This window comes from Cervus canadensis, chromosome 7, assembly GCF_019320065.1.
Source record: "Cervus canadensis isolate Bull #8, Minnesota chromosome 7, ASM1932006v1, whole genome shotgun sequence".
NCBI classification, from domain to species: Eukaryota; Metazoa; Chordata; class Mammalia; order Artiodactyla; family Cervidae; genus Cervus; species Cervus canadensis.
The window spans coordinates 63,903,872-63,926,908 of NC_057392.1; the positions used below are offsets into that span (position 1 = coordinate 63,903,872).

A 23,037-nucleotide genomic window follows, 5' to 3' on the forward strand; every position below is an offset into this window, starting at 1 on the left:
ATCTTAGTGTAGGATCTGAAACACAGTGGGCCCCACATAATAGCAACAGTTATGATAATGACTGGTGATGATGATGATGGTGTGGTGGAGGTGGTTAGACACAAAGTCCCACCAAAACAAGTAAAAAAAATTGTATTACTTGAGTTGATTTTTTAAAACCACTTTATTGAGGTGTGATTAACATACAAAGAGCTATATATATTTAATGTATATAACTCAAGTTTAATGTGACTTTTTAACGTTGAAAAGAATTTAAACTTATAGAAACATAATTTGATATTGATTAAAAGTTTTCCTATGTTTCTTTACTTATTACCTATAGGAAATAAAATGAAATTTATTATTTTTACTTACAAATACTATCTATAAAATGATGGTAATTTTATTGAAAACTCTGATTTTTCTACAGGTATAAATGCATTTGAAATGTATCATGAACGATGTTTTCTTAAGGTCAAGGATAATTTCTTCTTGACAATGGATTTCCTTTCAAGTTACTTTAAAACTTTCATTTTTGCATTTTTTAAAACATATAATTAAAAAATGGTAACAACATTTCTTTAGAATAACATGATGATTTTTATAAACAAACACTATTAGAAGCAAATAGTCCAAAATCCTAGTAATAAGTCTGCATCATAAGAATTTGGATAATTCTTATTTGTTTTTATATTCCTTTTAGGATATAACATGCACACTAAGAGTCAAATTAAAGAGTGTTGATATCTAAGCAAATGAATAAAAAAATAAAACATGACCAACAGCCCTGCCCCATGCCACATTTCCCTAGTGGGAGAGATAGATGTCTGTCTAGTTCTAAAATCTCTCTAGGAAAGAGAACAGAATTATTCCTCTGGTCATTCATTCCAGCCTGGTCTAGTGAGAAAGGAATGGGTTGAAGGAATGATTATATCAAATTGTTTTCATAAATGACTTGATATAAATCTATAGGCATATCATGAGAGCTTACTCTCTTCTTCCACTTTTCCATCTCTGAAATGGGGATTATGAAACCAACCCTACATAAAGTTTAGGGTTGTTTTAACAAGTGAATAAGAAAAATTTGAGCATTTCAATTTTAACACTATGTCTTGAGAGATCAAATGATTTTTTACCAGCCTGTGGGTGAAACTGTAAAATCTTTCTTGGGTTAAAAATCTCTTGGAAGTCCTATTTGTCCCAGAGCATTTATGCTGTTTGTTGTTTTCCTTTAGGAGTTTGAATTTAATTTTCTTATCTTGTCTATTTCACTCTGACTTCCCTTTGAGCTTCCATATCCTGTGACTATCTATAATTTTATTTCTCCTCAAAATATATTTTCAACACTTTTATTTAGAATTTTTTATAATATGAACCCATGCTTTTAAGTTCTCCTACTCCCTTAGTGTTCTCCAGGTCTCCTACCACCTCCACATTTAAATTTTATTTAAAGGCAAATCCAGGAACCACCGCAGAAATGGCATTCCTGCAAGCTGAGTAGCAACATGAATCCCATGAATGCTGACCCACTCTTTTTATTAAAACTTTAAAAGTATGGTTTTAAAGGATTGTATTTACAAGATACCAGAGCACAGAAGGAAATTATTCATGTTAGATTTTCCCTGGTTTAATCTCAGCAATTATGAATAGTTTCTTTGTTTTCAGTATTTGTTGATAAGTCAACTTGAAAACCTGACACATATGAAGATGCACACACATTTTCTGCACAAACTTTGAAGGACTAATGCTAACTGAAGTGATAATGGCATTTACTTTCATCTCCACCTTGGTGATCCTATAAATAAATTCTCAACTAAAATAATGTGTTTCCATTGCTGAAAGTGAGAAACAAACAGCACTAATTATAGCCCTGAAACGTGAACCCTTTAAAAACAAGTGAACAAGCTGTTGTAACTAGAGGTTTAAAGGAGTTTGAAGGTATTTGAAACACACAAACATTAGTTTTAAGCATGCAACTGACTGGTTCCAAATAGGAAAAGGAGTACATCAAGGCTGTATATTGTCACCCTGCTTATTTAACTTATATGCAGAGTACATCATGAGAAACGCTGGACTGGATGAAGCACAAGCTGGAATCAAGATTGCTGGGAGAAATATCAATAATATTTCTCAGATATGCAGATGACACCACCCTTATAGAAAGTGAAGAAGAACTAAAGAGCCTCTTGATGAAAGTGAAAGAGGAGAGTGACAAAGTTGGCTTAAAGCTCAACATTCAGAAAACTAAGATCATGGCATCTGGTCCCATCACTTCATGGCAAATAGATGGGAAAACAGAGGAAACAATGGCTGACTTTATTTTCCTGGACTCCAAAATCACTGCAGATGGTGATTGCAGCCATGAAATTAAAAGACGCTTACTCCTTGGAAGGAAAGTTACGACCAACCTAGACAGCATATTAAAAAGCAGAGACATTATTTTGCTAACAAAGGTCCGTCTAGTCAAGGCTATGGTTTTTCCAGTGATCATGCATGGATGTGAGAGTTGGACTACAAAGAAAGCTGAGCACCGAAGAATTGATGCTTTTGAACTGTGGTGTTGGAGAAGACTCTTGAGAGTCCCTTGGACTGCAAGATCCAACCAGTCCATCCTAAAGGAGATCAGTCCTGGGTGCTTATTGGAAGGACTGATGCTGAAGCTGAAACTCCAGTACTTTGGTCACCTGATGAGAAGAGCTGACTCATTGGAAAAGACCCTGATGCTGGGTAAGATTGAGGGCAGGGGAGAAGGGGATGACAGAGGTTGAGATGGTTGGATGGCATCACCGACTCGATGGGTGTGGGTTTGGGTGGACTCCGGGAGTTGGTGATGGACAGGGAGGCCTGGCGTGCTGCAGTTCATGGGATCGCAAAGAGTAGGACATGACTGAGCGACTGAACTGAACTGAATGTATCCCACCCACAATTCTTTTTGTCTTCTGGTTTTCTTAAGGTATTACCTATTTCCCCTCAGCCATTCCATACATTTCAAATTCTTTACAACTTAGTCAAAAGGTCTTTTTTCAGGAAAATCCATCCCATTTGTCACCATACACTGCCTTTTCTTACGCCTGACTCACCCCTGAGTTTTCATGTTAAATCCTTGGTGTCATCTTCACCTCTCTGTAAGAACCATATGCTGCAGTGGAAATTGTCCTGGCCTTAAATTTGGTCTGGATCTTGTCTTAGAAAGCTACTTGACAGTAGTCAAGATATTAAATCTTTTAGGCCCTCTTTTATTGTTGATCAATAAAAAGAGTGGGTTGAGTCTGATAACGTCTGAGCTTTTGTCAACCTTATAATTCTTCTGCTGGTCACCTATTGTATGAAAGTTATCAGTAATGTGCCATAACTAAGTTCTTAGGCTAGCCAGGACCTTAGAGATCATCTAACCAAACTGAGTAATTTTACTAACTAGGAGACTGATGGATTAATTGGTTAATTGGCATCTCATAAGTCATCTAACAACAGGACCAGATTCTGGAGTTTCTAATAAGGCAAATTACTTCAAAATGAATATCATCATCAGATGAACAATTTAGTAAGGAGAATGGTACCAGGTATTAGTTAAAATGAGATTTTCTGGATTTCTTTACATTTAAAAATCAAATATTGTCAGCCCAAACTTGTGAATTTCATTTACACTTTTTAGTTCATTTTAAAATAACCATAAAAGATTTTAAACTTATACTTGAATTTCTGAACTAAGACTATAGGGTAAACTTAGGTTATGAGGCAAGAGTAATGTGGATTTCAGACATTTCAAAATGCTGTTGGATATATGCTACAAAATATTCATGGTTCTGTGTTATATTGTGTTTTTTCCCCAGGTTTAATCTCTTTCAGCATGCTTCTGTATTGAATGAGAATTCAGTTAACCTTTGTTTGTGGTATTGTCTTTTGTGTTTTGTAATTAATTTTATAATTTCTCTGGGTCATAACTGACATAGTCTGTCTTGTTTCCACGCTACTTGCACACTCTGCTCCAGCTTCATGACTCTCCTGTGGTCTAGTTCTCTCGCCTCCATATAGTTATTACACTTAGTAAGGAACAGCACTCCTGTTTGCTTTTGCCTCAGAAGGGTGAGACTATTAGGGAGGGGTTGTCAGAGATAAGGGTGTATTGAGGACGAGGAGATGAGAGAAAAAAAGCAGAAACAAGATGCTCCTCAGGGAGAAAGTGAGCAGAGTCATAGCCATCAAGCCAGCCAACTGAGCTTCTCTAGAAAAAGGCTACCACAGCCACCTTGAAATGACTCTGGGTCTCCTCCATGTGAGGACTCTTGTTCTGGGGCTCTGAACTACGTTACAGGCACTCTCTTCTTTTCAGACCAATATATGTGCAACATCAGTTTCACTTAGCATTTACTTTCCCATAGACACAACATTTTCAAATGTCCCTGAATCTAGAAATAAGGTGCTTAAACTAGATAATCAGCAATAGAATTTCCAATTCACAACAGAATTTTCACTGCATAGAATATGGTCTCATCAGCCTGGTACCACATCCAGTTACCCCTCTTGTCATGCAACTAAAGCGTAAACCCACATAAACTCCCCCATAAACTCACAGCACTTCTTGTTTCTAAGGCTGGTGACTGCCTATGCCCCTCTCTTCTCTGTCCTATTTACAGAGGCACTTTCTCCTTCTTTGGGCTTCCCTGCAGCTCAGCTGGTAAAGAATCTGCCTGCAATGTGGGAGACCTGGGTTTGATCCCTGGGTTGGGAAGATCCCCTGGAGAAGGGAAGGGCTACCCACTCCAGTATTCTGGCCTGGAGAATTCCATGGACTGTATAGTCCATGGAGTCGCAAAGAGCTGGACATGGCTGAGTGACTTTCACTTCACTTCCTCCTTCTCTAAACTCTCTCTTCTAGTCTGTGCATTTCTTGGGTACTACTTCTCTGACCATTTTGATCTCCCTTTCTGGCTTTTCTCTTTGCCGCTTCCTCAAATTATCATTTGATTGTTTATTTTTTGTTTGTTTTGTTTTATCTTGTTTTCCTTTTAGGATTTTGTTCTCAGCTTCTTCTTATCTACACATTCTCTCTGAGCCATTTCTACAGCTTCAATCTCTGTCTCTGATCCTTAGGTGATACCTCCCTAAGACCTTAGCCAGCATATCCAACCTATTGAAAAATTTCCTTTAGCTCCTAAATACAACAACATACATTTGATATATGCATTTGAAGTAACATCCATTTGATTATTACTTCCTACTTCTATGACCCATTAGCACTATCCTCAAGAAACCAAATGTCATTTTCTGCACCAGTCATTTCCTCTTTTTCCCATCTCAGGGAATAGCACACTTTTCTGACTCCACACTCAGAACACATCATTGCCTTCCATCTGCACTGGGTCATTGAGAGTTGTCAGTTCTGCAGTCTCCACATCACTCCTTCACCACTCATACCCCTCTAGTTCAGACTGCTGACATCTCTTACTATAAGGGCCACTTTGGGGGTGTGCTCCAGTCCCCAACTCCACCATGTTAGTGGTTGTCAGTAGGTCCCCAAGTCAGCTTCATCAGCATCACATGGGAGCTTGTTTGAAATGCAAATCCTCTAGAGCTTAAACATCATGAACTCTGGGGATGGGCCTAGCACTCCATGCTTTAATAAGCCCTCCAGGGGGCTTTGGTGGTGACTGGTGTGAGAGCCTCACCAGCTCCATTGTCCAAGTCACTTCACGTTTATCCTACTGAACTACTTACTGTCATTTACTCACCACACCAGCCTCTCTACAACCACAGGGCCTTTGTACATGCTACTTCCTCCTCCTCTTCCCCTGGCTGACTCCTCATCCCTCGGGCTCTAGTGAGGTGCTGCATCCCTGGGAGGGCCTCCCCCAGTACCCAGAGCTCAAGCAGGGGCTTGTCATCAGTGTCCCACAGGGTTCCAACGTAGACTTTTCCTTGACCCTTCATTGTCATAATTGCTGGTTACTTTCCTGTCACATCCTCTAGTAACTCCCTAAGGATTTGGATCACGTTTGTTCTATTCACGAAAGCTTTTCCATTAATTAGGCCTATTTCAGGTACATAGTGGGTGATCTACAGAAAACAAGGTTTGGACAAATGATTCTATCTTGAAGCATGTTTCATTCTGGCTTCATGTTGCCCTATGGCTACACATTGAACCTATTTCAGATGGGCTAAACCTGCTTTTTGCCCTGTACTCTAGGCCTCTGCCAGGCTTCCATGGTGGTTCAGACAGTAAAGAATCTGTCTTCAATGCAGGAGAACTGGGTTTAATCCCTGGGTCAGGAAGATCCCCTGGAGAAGGAAATGGTTACTCACTCCAGTATTCTTGCTTGGAGAATCCCATGGACAGAGGAGCCTGGCAGGCTATAGTCCAAGGGGTCACAAAGAGTCAGACATGACTGAATAGCTAACACTTCCACTCCCAGGCCTCTGCCAAATCAGCTAATGCATCTGAGCTGGTGACTAGGATATTATCCTTGATCCTTCCATCTCACACCCTCCTTCTCCAACCAGACCAAGACACACAGTAGGCCTGGTGAGGAAAAGTTATACAGAAGTCTGTTGTCAATTATAGAGAGGCCTAACAATTCAGTCTGGCAGAATTCAAGTAGCTTCAAGTCAGTTACTCACCTCTATTCTTTGCCAGGGCTACTCAAGGTGGGCAGGCAATTACTGGCCAGATATTTGCATAATGGCTTCCTTTTGTTGCCTTTGTTCTTTTCTGTTCTCATCTAATTGCTTGCTAGTGCCACTGTCAGTTCTCTGCTGCTGATAGGAACTTTCTCTACTGATGTGTAAATTTTAGGCAAAGGCTAAATTGACCAGAGCTGCTGTCCTGTGGTTCCTCCTCTCCCCCTTGCTCCCTCTCTCTGTCCAAGGCAGCAAGCTACCCCCTCTTCAATTTTTCAATAAATTCTTAGGTAGAACTTTATTTTGTAAAATAGATACAGCTGCTTTTTATAAGGATACATTTATTTCCCAATGTGCAGCTTTAACTTATTAAAAGTCAATGTATTCCTCAAAAGAGTAAAAATAGAATTACCATATAATCCTGCAATCCCACTTCAGGATATATATCCCAAAGAACTGAAAATGGATATCTTCATGTTCGAAGCAGCACTGTTTACAGTAGACAAGAGGTGAAAGCAACCCAGATGCCCACTGACAGACAAATGGATGACAAAATGTTTATGTATGTGTATATTATTATTCAGCCTTAACAAGAAAGGTAATTCTGACATATGCTGTAACATGAGTAAACCTCAAGGACATTATGTTAAGTGAAATAGTCTAGATGCAAGAGGGCTAATTTTGTAGATAACACTTTAATGAGATATCCAGAGTAGCCAAGCTCATAGAAAGAGATAGCGTGGTTGTTGCCAGGGATGGAGTTGTCGTTTAATGGGACTAGAGTGTCAGTTGCAAAATGAAAAAGCTCCAGAGACTGGTTGCACAACAATGAGAATATACTTAACATCACTAAATTGTACACTGAAAAATGGTTAAAATGGTAAATTTTATTTATATGTATTTTGGCACAACTTAAAAAGAAAGTAAACATATAAGAAAAAAAGTCAACATATGATAAAGAGTTTGAGGAACACAAATATTTGAAATTTGGGGGAGTTCCCTGATGGTCTAGTGGTTAGGACTCTGGCTTTCACTGCCATGGCCTGGGTTCAATCCCTGGTTGGAGAACTGAGATCCCACAAGCCACATGACAGCCAAAAAGAAAAAAAAAGGAAATTTGGGGTCATGGGTGGCCATTCATTTTTAACATGCGTTGTGTGTTCTGGTTTGGTTGTATAGCATTAAAAAAGTCCTGTAGCCTGGTGATGTTTTCCTTCACCCCCTCACCTTTTTAAAAAAAACCAAAAAACAAAAAAACAGCTTGCCATATAATCCCAGGCTGTTCACCTATTAAAGATCTCAGAAATTATATTGAATCATAGACTGCCTTGGGTAGTACAGTCATTGATCCCTCCAATCCAAGAACATGGTTTATCTTTCTGTGTTCGCGTCATCTTTGATTTCTTTCATCTGTGTCTTACAGTTTTTGGAATACAGGTCTTTTGCCTCGTTTGGTAGTTTTACTCTGAGGTTTTTTTTATTCTTTTTGACAGTAATTAAATGCTAGTTTAAAAAGTTGAAGGCAAGTGTTTTTTACCTCTTGCAGAAACTCCATACAATCTTAAAGTTGTGATGAACCATGGTTTGAACACCACTGCTCTAAGAGACTATGCTAGGTTCCTACTTGGTTTCCACCTCTCTCCATCATTTTTCCCCACATCTGCTAGACTCACCTTTCTAAAACACAGAACTGACCTTAACATTTCTCTGCTCAAACATTCTCAGCATAACTTTATCCCTGTAGTGTGGTGCTCAGCTCCAGCTACACCTGGTTAGCATTGAAAATCGCTTCTTCAAGACCGTCCCCAAATCCAACAATTCAAATCTCTTAGAATGGGGTCTGAGTATATTTCAGAAGCTCCTCTAGTGTGAGGTACAGTCAGAATTGAAAAGAACTGACTTAGAGGAAAGTATACACTCTCCTTAACACACCTCACAAGACCCTCAGGATGATGTCTTTCCTCAGTGCTTAACCTCAACATAGCCTTGAATATCTCAGATCAAATGAGATTCCTTGGGCACATGCTCACTGTACCCCATCTCTCTGTTCATGATGCTCCCTCTGGCTCTAGCCTTTTCCATTCTATCCCCTGACAGATTGACAATACACGTTTAAAACACAGTTCATATATCACCAGTTTCATTTTGTCCCTTCCTTTACCCCTTCCCCTTTTCTCTCTTCTGATCAATGAACAAACTACTGTAATCATAGCTTTTTCTTTTCATCTCTGCCTCACCAGCTGCTTGGCTTATTATTGATGTGTATCCCCTGTATAAGTTTCCTTACTTGAATGAATGAATGAACAAATGAATGAATGAAGAGAACATCTATCAGATCCCTAAGAAGACTGATCACTTTACCTCTGTTTAACAATTTATATCCTGTAATGCTTTTATGAATGTTAATTATCTATAATTTGCCTCTCAGAAAAGTGCCCATAAGTAGTTATCACTTGACTGTGCTCTAATGCAGAGTCCTGTGTAAATCCCAATTTCAGCTCACCAAACCCTTTTTTACCTGGAACTGTTCTCTGGGTTCAGATGAAGAGTGTAGCTAAAAGGTCAGATAATCTGTGCTCATGACTGTGTACTCTGGAGAGATTTTGAGGCTGGTGTCAGACTCTAATTAAAAACTTGAGGTCTTTATATTTCTACAGATTTCTTGTCATCAAACTACCATCCCTTTAGAATTTAGGCATCTGAGTTCTTGTTAAGGCTTCATGATTTGATTTTCCTGTCATTCCCTTTCCACCCAGATTTTAACTTTGGAAAATTGCAGAGTCAACACAAAAGAGAGGATTGCAGTCAGGGAGATTATCTATAGGGCCAGTTAGAATAGCTCAGGCAGAGAGGGAGAGATGAAAACCAGTGTTGAAATACCTTAGCCATAGCCATGTAAAACAGAATCATGGCAGTCCAGAAAATGAATTTATTCAAATAAATTTACGTGAAATTCCTGACACGGTAGTATCCTAGTGCCTCCAGTATTTCTGCTTCGGGAGTCTCAAGGCGATTCATGGTGAATGGTGTGTTTGTTTTATCACTGTGTCGGGAACAGAAATGACAATGTGACTTTGTCCCCACTTTCATGCTTTGCATGTCAATTTTATTTCAGTCAAAACTTTCCCTTTGATTATTCAGCGTGCCTGACTGTGCAAACTCAGAGCCGTGCTCATTTCGTGAGGAATGAAGCTGGAGAGAGGCAAGTGGCTTTCAGATGCCTGCATACTTTTCCCAGTAATGTGTCCTAAGGGTCATTTTCTCCTTCGTAATGATGATATTGGAAATAAACTTTAAACTAGACGTTAATGGAATGGTTATTGAGCTGCACATTGTGTACCTTTGTACCTATTAACATCACAATCAACAGAACATTCCAGAGTGCCCTGTAATCATAAGTGATTCAGCAGGCAATGATTTCCACCTGGCTGAGGAGCTCCTTTATGATGTGATAAAAGTGCATTATGGGCAAAGAGCATGAGAATGTCAGCTAGTGACTTAAACTCCTCCCCATGATGCCCATCTAAGGCAGGTAGCTTGAGCCTGTGTGACTAACCCTGTTTCTTTAATACATGCCCCCATGATGTCTGGCGTCTGTGTAGAGAGTAACAGCAGGCACACTTGGGAAGACTGAGCCCCACGATAGGAACCCCACTGACCCTCTTCTCTCCTTTCCAGCCATATGCCACACAGAAACCTTGGCTTAGAGCAAACAATGGGATGGAGGTGTTAACTGAACAAGCTTCTGTTATAAATCATTTCCTTTGATTTTAGTACAGATTTATGGGAGCTGTTTGAGAAACAGATTGGAGCCTGACACAAAATTGAATTTTCTGTCTTTTAGACATATGGAAGCTCCTTTCAGTCTGGCTGTTGTAAAGATGCTTGGTTCATTCCTGGACTTCACCAATTCGAACAAAAGTTTTAACATCCCCCAAGGTGGTGGTAGTGGGGATGTGGAGATAAAGAAGGGAGAAGATCATGGAAAATTTTGTTGGATTGTTTAAGGCAGAATCAAGAAGCAATTAACCTAATCCAGAGGGCAAAAATAGATCGAATTTAGACTGTGTTGATGTTGTCTTACAGAGAATGAAACAGGGTTCTAATAAGAGGAGGAAGTAGTGCAGAGTTAAGAGTTAAGAGAGAGTTTGGATTTTCAGGTAATGAGGACTTAGATTCACATCTTAATTCTTCCAATTAACAGCAGCTATCAGAGTGTAGGAGTTTGGTCATGTAATTCTGAGTTTGTTTCCTCATTTGTAAAATACTGTCTTTCTGCTTAGGACTGTCATGCAACATAGATAACATGGGTAAGGGCTAAGGGTGTAGCAAGTGTAAAAGCAGTGGTTTATGCTCTTGTTCTGCATTGTCATTGAGGAGTTGTTAAAATAGGTCATCTGTATCTGGATGCGGTGGGGAATGTATAGGTAGGACTTAGAAACTTAGTTCCTAAAGGGAAAGTGTCCAAGATGGGAGGCTAATGCTGGAGAGACATCAGATCTGAGTAGGGGACAGATGTATGTTTCGGCGTCTGAAGGTTCAAATCCAAGCATGAAGGAGGCAAAGGCTGACAGGAGTGAGGTGGTTAAGTGGTTAGTGAATTCAGACACGTTTCAGGGTCACTATTCTCCTTCCCAGCTGTTTGGGAAGCCTGGGATCCTATGCCTGAGGGTGTTTCAGGTGATTCAACCCAGTTCCAAGACATATGCAGAGCAACTGAGCTGCTAAATGGTATCCACTGAAGACCAGTTATTTTGTCTTTTCTATGAAATGGAAGTGGGATCATGCCTCTTCCCACCCTGTGAAAGTTTTACTGGGCTGCAGCTAAGGATGGGGCAGACCTTGAGGTCCTCGTGAAGGTGACATGCAGAATGGAGTGGGGCACTCATTGGACCACCAGGATTCAAGCCAGGAAGACTCACTCATCTAAGCACACAAATGCCTTTGCCTCCTGAGCCCGAGTTTGTTCATATTTAAGTAGGGGACAATATTGCCCATATGCCAAACGTATGGATGTCATGAGACTCAAAGTCAGAGGTGATGAAGATAAAGCACATTGTAAACTGGAAACCATCATGTGAGGATGTGAGGAATTTTTAATGTGCTCGAACATCTCTTGTAGCTGTGGTGAAAGTGAAGTGAAAGTGATAGTCACTCAGTCGTGTCCTACTCTTTGTGACCCATGGACTGTAGCCCTGCAAGCTTCTCTGTCCATGGGATTCTCCAGGCAAGAATACTGGAATAGGTTGCCATTTCCTCCTCCAGGATATCTTCCTGACCCAGGGATTGAACCCGGGTCTGCTTCATTGGAGACAGATTCTTTACACTAGGAAGCTGCGATATCCACATGTAAAACTCGACAGCCTCATCATATTGATATATTGATTTGTTTCTTTTTGCAAATATATGGCCACTAAAGTACAGAATAAGAAGACATCAGTAATTCAATATATTTAAAAAGATATTTGTATTCACTACACCTGTATTCATTAGTAGTATATTCTAGAAAATGAGAGTTGCCAACAAATTTTCCATTAGAGAAGAAGGTAAAGAATGAAATCCTGTGAATGTTACTGATATGAGACTTTTATACTCTTTACTTTTCTCTGCATCTTGGCATCTCAATCAGTATAACTCATTCATTCACTTATTCATTCATCTCACTTTTTCAGTGTTTTTATGTGCTGACATTCCTTTCTTATATTTATCTATATTCACTAATAAATAATGTATGTTGACAACTTCCAAATTAATTTCTTTAGATACACCCCCCCCCCCCTTATTTTCCAGACTCGTACATCCAACTGCCTATAGTACATTCCCACTTGGCTGTCTTATAGCCACCTCAAATTCAGCACCCTCAAGACTGAACTTCTAATTTTGCTACCATTCCCTGCAAATGTGTTGCACTTGTTATGTTTCAAAAAATGAATACTCCATTTTCCAACTGCTCTGAAATTTGGGGATCATCTTTGATTTCTTCCTTTTGCCACACTCTACATGAATTCATCAGCAAATACTAGGCTCTAGTCTCACAATATATCAAGTCTGATAACTTTCCACTATCTCCACTGTTTCTACACTAATTTCTTGTTCCAATTAGTGTAATTCTTCCTAAGTGATTTCTCTGTTTCCGCTGTTATCACATTTCCCCACTCCCGCTGACCATTCTCACCACAGCAGCCAGAGTGAACTCAGTGTTAAAATACAAAACAGATGATGCTACTTTTTTGCTATAATCCTTCCAATGACACTCCATCTCACTCTACATATAAGATGCTATGTGATCTTCTTTATTTCCTATCTCCCAACTTATCTCCTAATAGTCTTCCCCTTGCATACTTTGCTCTGGTCTCAGTGGTCTTCCTACTATTGATCAAACATGCCAGGCATATTGGGTACATAAGGAGGAGAGAATCCCAGAAGGAGGGAACAGCATCTTCAAATTCATAGTTATCTAAGAACTTAGCATGATTGTAATTTCAGTGCCTCTAGGGATAACCTGTACAAAAGATATAGGCTTAGCCAGGAAATGAATGGTCCAGCATGTCATGTTTATCCCAACAGTGAATGAGTAGCCCATAAAGAGTTTTAGGCAGAAGAATGACAATCAGATTTACATTTGAGAAGTTTAGAGAGGAAGATGTATTGAGACGGGGTAACCCCTTGGAAGGACATGGCAATGGCACAGGCATTGGTACAGTGGGTCTGTGACTGGGACACTGGAAAAAGAAGATGATTAAAAGTATTTCAGGAAGTAGACCATGACACACTATGGACATGGAATAACTATTGGTCAAAATCAATAAAAGTTTGTCACCATCTAGTTTTAGAGAAAATATCAGAGGGGAAATTCAGATCAGTGACTCAAAAAAAACAAAAAACCTACTTAGAAATAAGTTCAGAAACCTTAACTGATCCAATAATAATGCAGACTTATAAAGGACCAAATCATGTCTTTTGATGGGGTATTCCCTGTCTAGACTCTACAGTATCTTTTAAATTTGAATTTCAAGACGTCTCATTTGATGGTCTCTCTAGGAATCAAGTGATATATGAATTTTTTATGTGAAAGTCGTTCAGTTGTGTCTGACTATTTGTGACCCCATGTACTATACAGCTCATGGAATTCTCTAGGTCAGAATACTGGAGTGGGTAGCCTTTCCCTTCTCCAGAGGATCTTCCCAACCCAGGGATCAAACCCAGGTCTCCTGCACTGCAGGTGGATTCTTTCCCAGCTGAGCCACAAGGGAAGCATTTTCACTTACTTTATTAGATACTTTCCCATTTCTGAAACTTGTTCCCAGAGGTATCATTTTCTATTTCACACATCATAAATATGTACATAAATATTTAAAAAGTTTCTGTATATCCAGGTTGAATATGTGCAATTTAATGGCTATTAGCTCTAACTGAAAAGTACCTAAAGTAATAAGCTGCTCTGGCCTTTAAGCATATGTTCAGTTCAGCTGCATCTGACTTTTTGTGACCCCATGGACTGCAGCACACCTGTCCATCACCAACGCCCGGAGTTTACTCAAACTCATGTCCATTGAGTCGGTAATGCCATCCAGCCATCTCATCCTCTGTCGTCCCCTTCTCCTCCCACTTTCAATCATTCCCAGCATCAGGGTCTGAAGAACCGAATGAGTCGGTTCTTCTCATCAGGTGGCCAAAGTATTGGAGTTTCAGCTTCAGCATCAGTCCTTCCAGTGAATATTCAGGACTGATTTTCTTTAGGATGGATTGGTTGGATCTCCTTGCTGTCCAAGGGACTCTCAAGAGTCTTTTCCAACACCACAGTTAAAAAGCATCAATCCTTCAGCATTCAGCTTTCTTTCTAACTGTCCAGCTCTTGCATCCATATATGACTACTGGAAACACCAGAGCTTTGACTAGACTGACCTTTGTTGGCAAAGCAATGTCTTTGCTTTCTGATATGCTGTCTAGGTTGGTCACAACTTTTCTTCCAAGGAGCAAGCGTCTTTTAACTTTATGGCTGCAATCACCATCTACAGTGATTTTGGAGCCCAAAAAAATAAAGTCTGTAACTATTTCCACTGTTTCCCCATCTATTTGCCATGAAGTGATGGGACCAGACACCATGATCTTAGTTTTCTGAATGTTGAGTTTTAAGCCAACTTTTTCACTCTCCTCTTTCACTTTCATCAAGAGGCTCTTTAGGTCTTCTTCATTTTCTGCCATAAGGGTGGTGTCATCTGCATATCTGAGGTTATTGATATTCCTCCTGGCAATCTTGATTCCAGCTTGTGCTTCATCCAGCCCAGCATTTCTCATGATGTACTCTGCATAAAAGTTAAATAAGCAGGGTGACAATATATAGCCTTGATGTACTCCTTGCCCAATTTGGAACCAGTCTGTTGTTCCATGTCCAGTTCTAACTGTTGCTTCCTGACCTGCATACAGATTTCTCAGGAGGCAGGTCAAGTGGTCTGGCATTCCCATCTGTTAAGAATTTTCCACAGTTTGTTGTGATCCACACAGTCAAAGGCTTTGGCATAGTCAATAAAGCAAAAGTAGATGTTTTTCTGGAGCTCTCTTGCTTTTTCGATGATCCAATGAATGTTAGCAATTTGATCTCTGGTTCGTCTGCCTTTTCTATATACAGCTTGAATATCTAGAATTTTGAGGTTCACATACTGTTGAAGCATGGTTTGGAGAATTTTGAGCATTACTTTACTAGCGTGTGAGATGAGTGCAATTGTATGGTAGTTTGAGCATTCTTTGGCATTGCCTTTCTTTGGGATTGGAATGAAAACAGACCTTTTCCAGTCCTGTGGCCACTGCTGAGTTCTCCAAATTTGCTGGGATATTGAGTGCAGCACTTTCACAGCATCATCTTTTAGGATTTGAAATAGCTCAACTGAAATTCCATTACCTCTACTAGCTTTGTTTGTAGTGATGTTTCCTAAGGCCCACTTGACTTCACATTCCAGGATGTCTGGGTCTAGGTGGGTGATCACACCATCATGATTATCTGCATCATGAAGATCTTTTTTGTATAGATCTTCAGTTTATTCTTGCCACCTCTTCTTAATATCTTCTGCTTCTGTTAGGTCCATACCGTTTCTGTCCTTTATTGTGCCCATCTTTGCATGAAATGTTCCTTTGGTATCTCTAATTTTCTTGAAGAGATCCCAAATATTAACAGCATCAAGAGTAGCATGTTTGAATTGGCAGGGACCTTAGAGATACTCTGCAGAACTTCCACCTCAACCCTACTCCACTGTCCTTAATTCATTAAAAACTTAAATTAAATGGCCAGGGGACTTGCCAACCTCATACCTTACGGGCCAAAACATTTGAAATATACAAATATACATTTGTATTTGGAAAAACAAATATTCTGAGGCCATATTACAGCAAAAGAATCACACATAAAGTAAAAGAACTTTACTGTGCTTTAGAAGCCCCAGAAAGCATGCTAACTAATATAGTTTCTTCTTGCAGAGGTTCTGATCCACCATAAACCACCACTTTTCTAAAGTACCTCTCTACCATGATACTAATATAGATGGTCTATGTACCACAATTTGGGAATGACTTAAGTGAAACAAAATATGTAGGCATGAACAATGAGTCTGCCCAAAAAAAGGAAAAAAAAGCATATAGATTACAGATAGACTATAGTATTTCCCAGATCTTAGGCTGACAAACATTGCACTTTTTAAAAAGTTCTTCCCTACTAAATGTCTGTTTTTATGAAAAATACAGACTATCATGGAATATTTCATGGCTGATGCCAGCATAACATGATAATTATAAACCCAACCATCCCTTTCTAGCAATTTGAGCATCAAGTTCTCCTAATTTTGATGCATTTCACATCTGTATCATTTCTTAGGAGAGTCTGAGATAAACATAAACATTAAATGATGTCTGTGTCCTCAGTGAACGTCTGTCTGGGAAACCAGATGTGATCATTTCTTTGGGGGAGTCAGAGGCTCATCAGCATTACCTTTGTATTCCACTTAGAACTCCTGGTTTTCTGGAGTCTGAAATAATGCGGTCAAACCATGCCTTTGGAAATGGCTTTACTTGAGGGCTAGGCTGTGATCACACATTATGTAGCCTGAATCAGATCTATAGCTGCTGGTGTGATTAAGATAATTCAGAGCCTTCATAAATATGGCCAGTGAAAGCAAAAGGTTAAAAAAAAAAAAGTCTTCTAGAATACAATATATGCTACAGATGTGATGGTGACACACTCTCTTGGTCTTGCACAGAAATATACAAACTTCAACTGGGTTATTATTTCAAAAAAATCACGTAGGGCTGAAACAGACTTTAGGAATAATGTAATCCAGTAATTTTTACAAAAAACATTTATCTGCAGAATCTTTTTTCAAGCAGAGTTTATATAGAATTCCCAAATATAAAAAGATAAAGGCAGAATTGCTCTGAATGAAGCTAGGACATTGGGAAAGATTAGGTCTGATTTTGTCAGCCTGTCGACTGTTACCTGATCATGTACATCAGAGCCCCGGGTGTCTCAGGAAAGCACTGGTTGAGTCCATGCCTTCATTTTTGAGAGTAATGATTATGACCAAAGAAGTTAAAGGGTTTGCCTATAGCAGGGAATGGGTGATGCCTTAAAGTCAAACTTAGAACCCAGGTACCAGCATTCTCCTCCTGAGGCCAAGCTGCCCTTCAGCCCTTGATACAGACATTGAATTATAGTTGATTCTTGAAAGCAGGGGTTGGAACTGTGGTGGATCCACTTATCTGTGGGTATTTTTCAATAGTTAATATGATACTATTAATACATGGTCCATGGTTGATTGAACCTGGGAGTGTGGAGCAACCTCAGATAAGGAAGGCTGACTATAAGGTACATGTGAGTCCAAGGGTCTACTGTATAAATGCATGCTGGGTGGCCTCTCTGTACTAGTCATGGGAAGCTCTGGTTGAGGGCTGCTTTCTTCATAGTGAGTTTCCTTGGGAAAATTGGTCTAAAGCAAGGAGGATATGGAATGCTTCCTCCCCCAAGGGAGGTCCAGGGCTGAGCACAGGAAACATTGCTGGAGGAGGCAGAGTTCATAAGCTCCATTTGCATACCTTAGAGCTCCCTGGGTAGAGCTGATGGTTCTAGAAAAGAAGTGAGCACTGAAGAAGGGAAAGCAGTGAAATCCTGGCAATCATGCAATTCAAAGAATAAAATTAAAGTTAAAAAGTCTCATCAAAAAGGGATTTATGAGACATCAGGCTCTTCTCCATTCTAGACCATACCACTTTTTAATGTTTCTGTTAGGTAGTTAGAATAGAAAACAGGAGTCCAAAATGGCGGTGGCTAAAAGACAAGGTCTCCCCTGGTGGCTCAGGCAGTAAAGCGTCTGTCTACAATGCAGGGGACCCGGGTTCGATCTCTGGGCTGGGAAGATCCCCTGGAGAAGGGAATGGCAACCCACTCCAGTACTACTGCCTGGAAAATCCCATGGACAGAGAAGGCTGGTAGGCTACAGTCCATGGGCTCGAAAAGAGTCTGACACGACTGAGCGACTTCACTCACTTCACTCAAAAGACAAGGAAGGGAAAAGCCCGTGAAAATAGAACAAAGGAAAGTCAAATGAAGGTCCGAGGACCTGAGTGAAGACCTCAGGTAGAACAAACAGCACTCCTGGCTAAACCCAATTTGCATAGGGCAGGCCCAGGAGGAGGAAAAAACATATAAAAGGAGGAGCCAAAGCGCTTTCTCTCCCACTCTCCCCCGCGGGCATGTGCTCTCTCTCTCTCTCTCTCTCTCCCTACACTCCCCCCCACCCCCCGCATGCTGTGGTGCTCTTCTCTTTGCATCTTTGGGTCAACATGCCCTCATGCCTCAAAGATGGGTTTTCCTGCTATTATCTAAATAAAATAGAGCTGTAACACTGATTTGTCTAAGAGCTATAACACGGTCCATTCGAGACCTGAGAGCTATAACACGGTCTGTCCAAGACTCAAGAGCTGTGACATGCCGAGGGCTTTAACGTCCGTCACTCCAAATCTCTGGTGTGACGAGACAAGAACCGAGGAGCATAAACTCACCTGACAGTTCCTAGGCAAAATTTTGAAGTAATTTACTTTCAGTTACTAATCTTATGTTCTTTGTTTTATAGTGACTCATGCAACATCATAGAAATCTGGCAATAAAGTTAATAGATATGCTTTTTCTTTCATTCAAATAGGGACTAGGAAATCTCCCCTGTTTTGGGGAAAAATGTGTATGAGTCCTGCTCCAAAATTTTAAGTGTAGTATGGGTTTAACTTTATTTTAAAGCATAATTAAAGCATTAGATGAAAGTAGGGTGTCTGAAAGTTTGCACATCAGAATCAGACTTCTGGGCTTGAGTATTGTTTTTACCAATACAAGCTGTGTGACTCTGGGCAAGTTACTCAACTACTCTGTGCCTTAATTTCAACTGTAGATGGGAGATAACAGTGCTTACTTCATGGTGTTGTTGTGAGAATTAAACAAGTTAATGCACAAAGCTCTTGCTGAAGTGCCTGGCATGTAGAAAGTTCTCACTAAATGTCAGCTCTTATGTCTAAGTAGTGGGACAGTGGGCAACTCTTTTAATTTTCCAAAACAAATTTTCATGTGATTATGTTATCTGTTTTGTTATGACAGAAACTAAAGTTATAGATATAAAACATAGAAAAGTATCCCTTTTTGAAATTGAAAATTTGAAAACTCTTTTTCTTAAACCCAATGTCAACCAAATTAATGTTCATAATTAATTAATTATGTAGCATAATGAGTAGCATAATGTGTTTACTACAAGGGGGAGAAAAGAGAGGAGGGACAAAAGGACAAATAAAATTGTCACACAAACTCTTCTTGAAAAATCCATTCTCCCTTCTTTCCTCCCATCTGTCATTATGACCTAGCACTAAACAAGAGAGAGAGAAGAGGAAGAAAGAAAATGGGTAGATGTAATTTCTCTGTGAAAACTTCCTAAATCTCAATCATTTTAATCTCATGCCAAGCCTTTCATCTCACTGTCACTGTTTTGGGCCAGTCATTTTTAGTGCGCTGATATGCAAACAGATCTGACTTGATCCCATCTCTTTGTGGCTTTAGCTAAGAAGGTCATTAGAAAGATTCACAGCTCAAAACAAACAATTCAAAGTGTTTGGAATTTCTTTAGGCCTCTTGATTTAGAGAATGGCAGAATGAAGTTCTGAGCCCAAGCTTTCGCCTTGCCCTGCTATTTCAATCAGTTAACCAGCAAGTGCTTATTGAATGCCTATTGGAATGTTCTGAGATGACTGGCTCAGACCCTTCTAGATGGCCTCACACAGACCCTTTACAGATGCAAATGGGTCCTGGCTGGGTTAGCTGAAAGAGCTGGGTCTGAGCTCTGGAATGTACAGGCCACCTCTGAGCCATCACCATGGTCCATCTGGAAAGAGACGGGGTAGCTCTGTGGGGCGTAGAGACAGTATCCCTTTGGATCAGCACAGGCTTCTGAGTGTGAATGTAGCCTTGGGTGGAACCAAGTGTATGGGCAAAATTGAGTAACTTTTAGTGCTTCTGTCAGAAATCTGGGGTCTGGAAATCTGCTTACCTGACTGGAGGGCTTGGAAGATGAAAGCTGAGCTGTTGAAATGTTGGAGTAAAAACCTATTACATGTGTTTCATAATGAGCTTATATTTTAAATAATTTTATTTTTAGGTAAATATTTATCTTTCTTCTAAAGTACCTTTTTATTCTGCAGGAGATGGTTAAAAATCCCGACCTAATAAGTATTTAGTGTTTGATGTCAGCCCAAGAGGGAATCATTTTACTCACATAGACTCTGTGTGGTCATCAATAGTTGTATGACCTGAACAATTATTAGCTGTTGAGCTCTTTTTTTGTGCCAGGCTCTGTGCCACATGTTTTGTATCCATTATCTCATAAATTACTGGTGACAGCACTTTGCATAGATGCTTGTGTTTTCTCCATGAGGAGCCTGAGGTTTAGAGGAGTGCAGTAATGACCTAAGGTCCTCTAAGTAGTGTGATGATGCTGGGTTGCTGAGCCTCAGCATCTTCAATTATAGCTACCTCCCAGGGTGCTTACCATGAATAAATGAAGATGTATACACACATACACATACACACACACATGATATACAGATATGTAAAGTAAAATTATAAATTCTAAAATTAAATATATGTACTCACACACTTATGTTTGTGTGTTTCTTGTACATAATAAACATTTAATACATAACATTATTTTTAACAAGGATCCCTTTCTACAAAGACCAAAATTTTGTTTTTATAAAGTCATATGTGGTGAGAAGTAAATGAAGAGACTTTATTTGTGATTTGTTAACATACTCCACTGACAGAGTTCTAGTTACTTTCTGCCATCTCCCTGCTCAGTTTCCTGAAAATCATTCAGCCCATTAGTTAAATGATTTATTTGTTGATAAAGCTCTTTAGTTTTTAACCTCAGGTGGTAGTGGCCGGGCTTTAAACCTCTCATTCAGCTTCCAGTGGGAGTGAGACCCCTTTCTGTCCAGGTGCCTTTCCCTGCTAATGCTGTGTGTCCTTAGAGGCAGGGACTGAAATCTGGTCGGGAATACTTTCCTGCCCGAGCAGGTGCTCTGCCAGCTGCTATCTCCTAGCGGGTCAGGTAAACTCCCCTGACACCTCCCACAGAAAGCTAACTGGAAAATATGGTCAACCCACCAAATTCTGTTTATTAAGGGAGAAAGCGCCTTGGACCCCAGGGCTCCTTCTTCTGCCCTCTATTTCCTAACACTTCCCAGGCTTTGGCTCAGCCTGGGATAGTTCATCTCTGCTGGAAAATTTACTAGAAGTAATCTGTCAAGAATGGTTAAAAATTTTCCCTGCTGCTGCTGCTAAGTCGCTTTAGTTGTGTCCGACTCTGTGTGACCCCATAGACGGCAGCCCACCAGGCTCCTCCATCCCTAGGATTCTCCAGGCAAGAATACTGGAGTGGGTTGCCATTTCCTTCTCCAAAAATTTTCCCTAGTAGACAGAAAAAATACTGCAATATCCCCAGAAATTAACACCCATACAGGATCAGTAGAAGAAAAGATAAACAGACCAATGGAGCAAAATAGGATACAAATTCTATATATCCTGTATATACAAAGACAAATATCCTTCATCCCAATATTATGTTTATATAATAATCATGGCATTTCAAATCAGTAAGGAAGAAGAGACTATTTTATTATACCCATTTGGAAAAAAAATAATATTCCTTTTATATAATCCAAAACAAATTTTAGGTAGATTAAAATTCTAAATGCAAAAAGACAATATTGTCTTAGAAATAGTTTAGGAGAATAATTTTATAATCTTGACATCTAACCCTGAAACCATAAGGGAAATGATAAGCGGCAAAGACTGGCATATTTGACTACAAAAATTAAAAACTCTAACACAAAATATACATACAAACAGAAAATAATATTCAATAACATCTTAGCAATTGTTATCTTTTGTGAAGGTAAAGGGCATGCAATCACATATAACTTGGGCTACGAGAAAAACATTGAGAAAAAATATTTAGAGAAAATATATTTTTATCTACCTACCTGAAAAAAAAATAGGATAAGATCTTTAGCCACCTTTACCTTGTATCGATTTTACCTTTTATCAGCCCTCTACTTATCTTATTAGTAGAGATTATTATTGTGATCTTTGGTTACATGATTCTAGAAACTCCTGCCTTCCCCTCATCTTCTGAGAAAGACCATAACATAAGAGCCTGCCTTCGAAAACTGACTGTTAAAGACCCAGGATTTATTTTAAGCTGAAATAAAATGTTGACTAAAATAGTACATCCTTAGCCTTCCTGTTTGACCTATAGCCACAGTCATTATCTTTTTTTCTGTCCAATGACATACCACAAAATTCTGTTTTGATTTGGATCTCTGCAGATCTTTGCAGCCGGAAATTATTTACAACTCCTGTTTAGGGCCGGAGAAAGTCAGCGTGGGAAGGAAAGTTAGAATTCATATAGTCAGACCCCCATTCCACACTTGAATTCCCTCCACAGAATCCCCTCTTGCTCCAGTAATGTGCCCATGCCAGTTACCCCAGTCTCTGCGAACGAGGCAAAGAGCATGGAGCAGAGAAACAGCAGGAAAAGGAGCTGTGGCAGTCCTCACACCTTAAAACCTCACTGGTTTATACGCCACTCTACCCACATAGAAAACACAAAAGGAAATGAAAGCTTGCGTTATAAAAGGCGTTACTTTCCGGATGGGACCTCTGTAAGTAAGAAACTTACACACAGTGTGGAACATTTATGAGAATGAATCATTCCTAAATTATCAGCTCAAATTATCATATAAATGATCACTTTTGCTCTCTCCCAATAGTGCTAAAATCTCCAATAAAGCACTTTATACATGTTTTAAGTGAGACTACAAGTGCCCCAGAAAACTAACGTTATATTGCTTTAATAATAAAAA

The 23,037-nt window shown here is 39.6% G+C and overlaps 1 protein-coding gene across 4 annotated transcripts in view; it reads right to left on the minus strand.

Annotated features, from left to right (window-relative positions):
* The window catches only part of KCNMB2 (potassium calcium-activated channel subfamily M regulatory beta subunit 2), a 287,468-nt gene that overhangs the window by 203,375 nt on the left and 61,056 nt on the right, over window positions 1–23,037 (minus strand). The window lies entirely within an intron of this gene.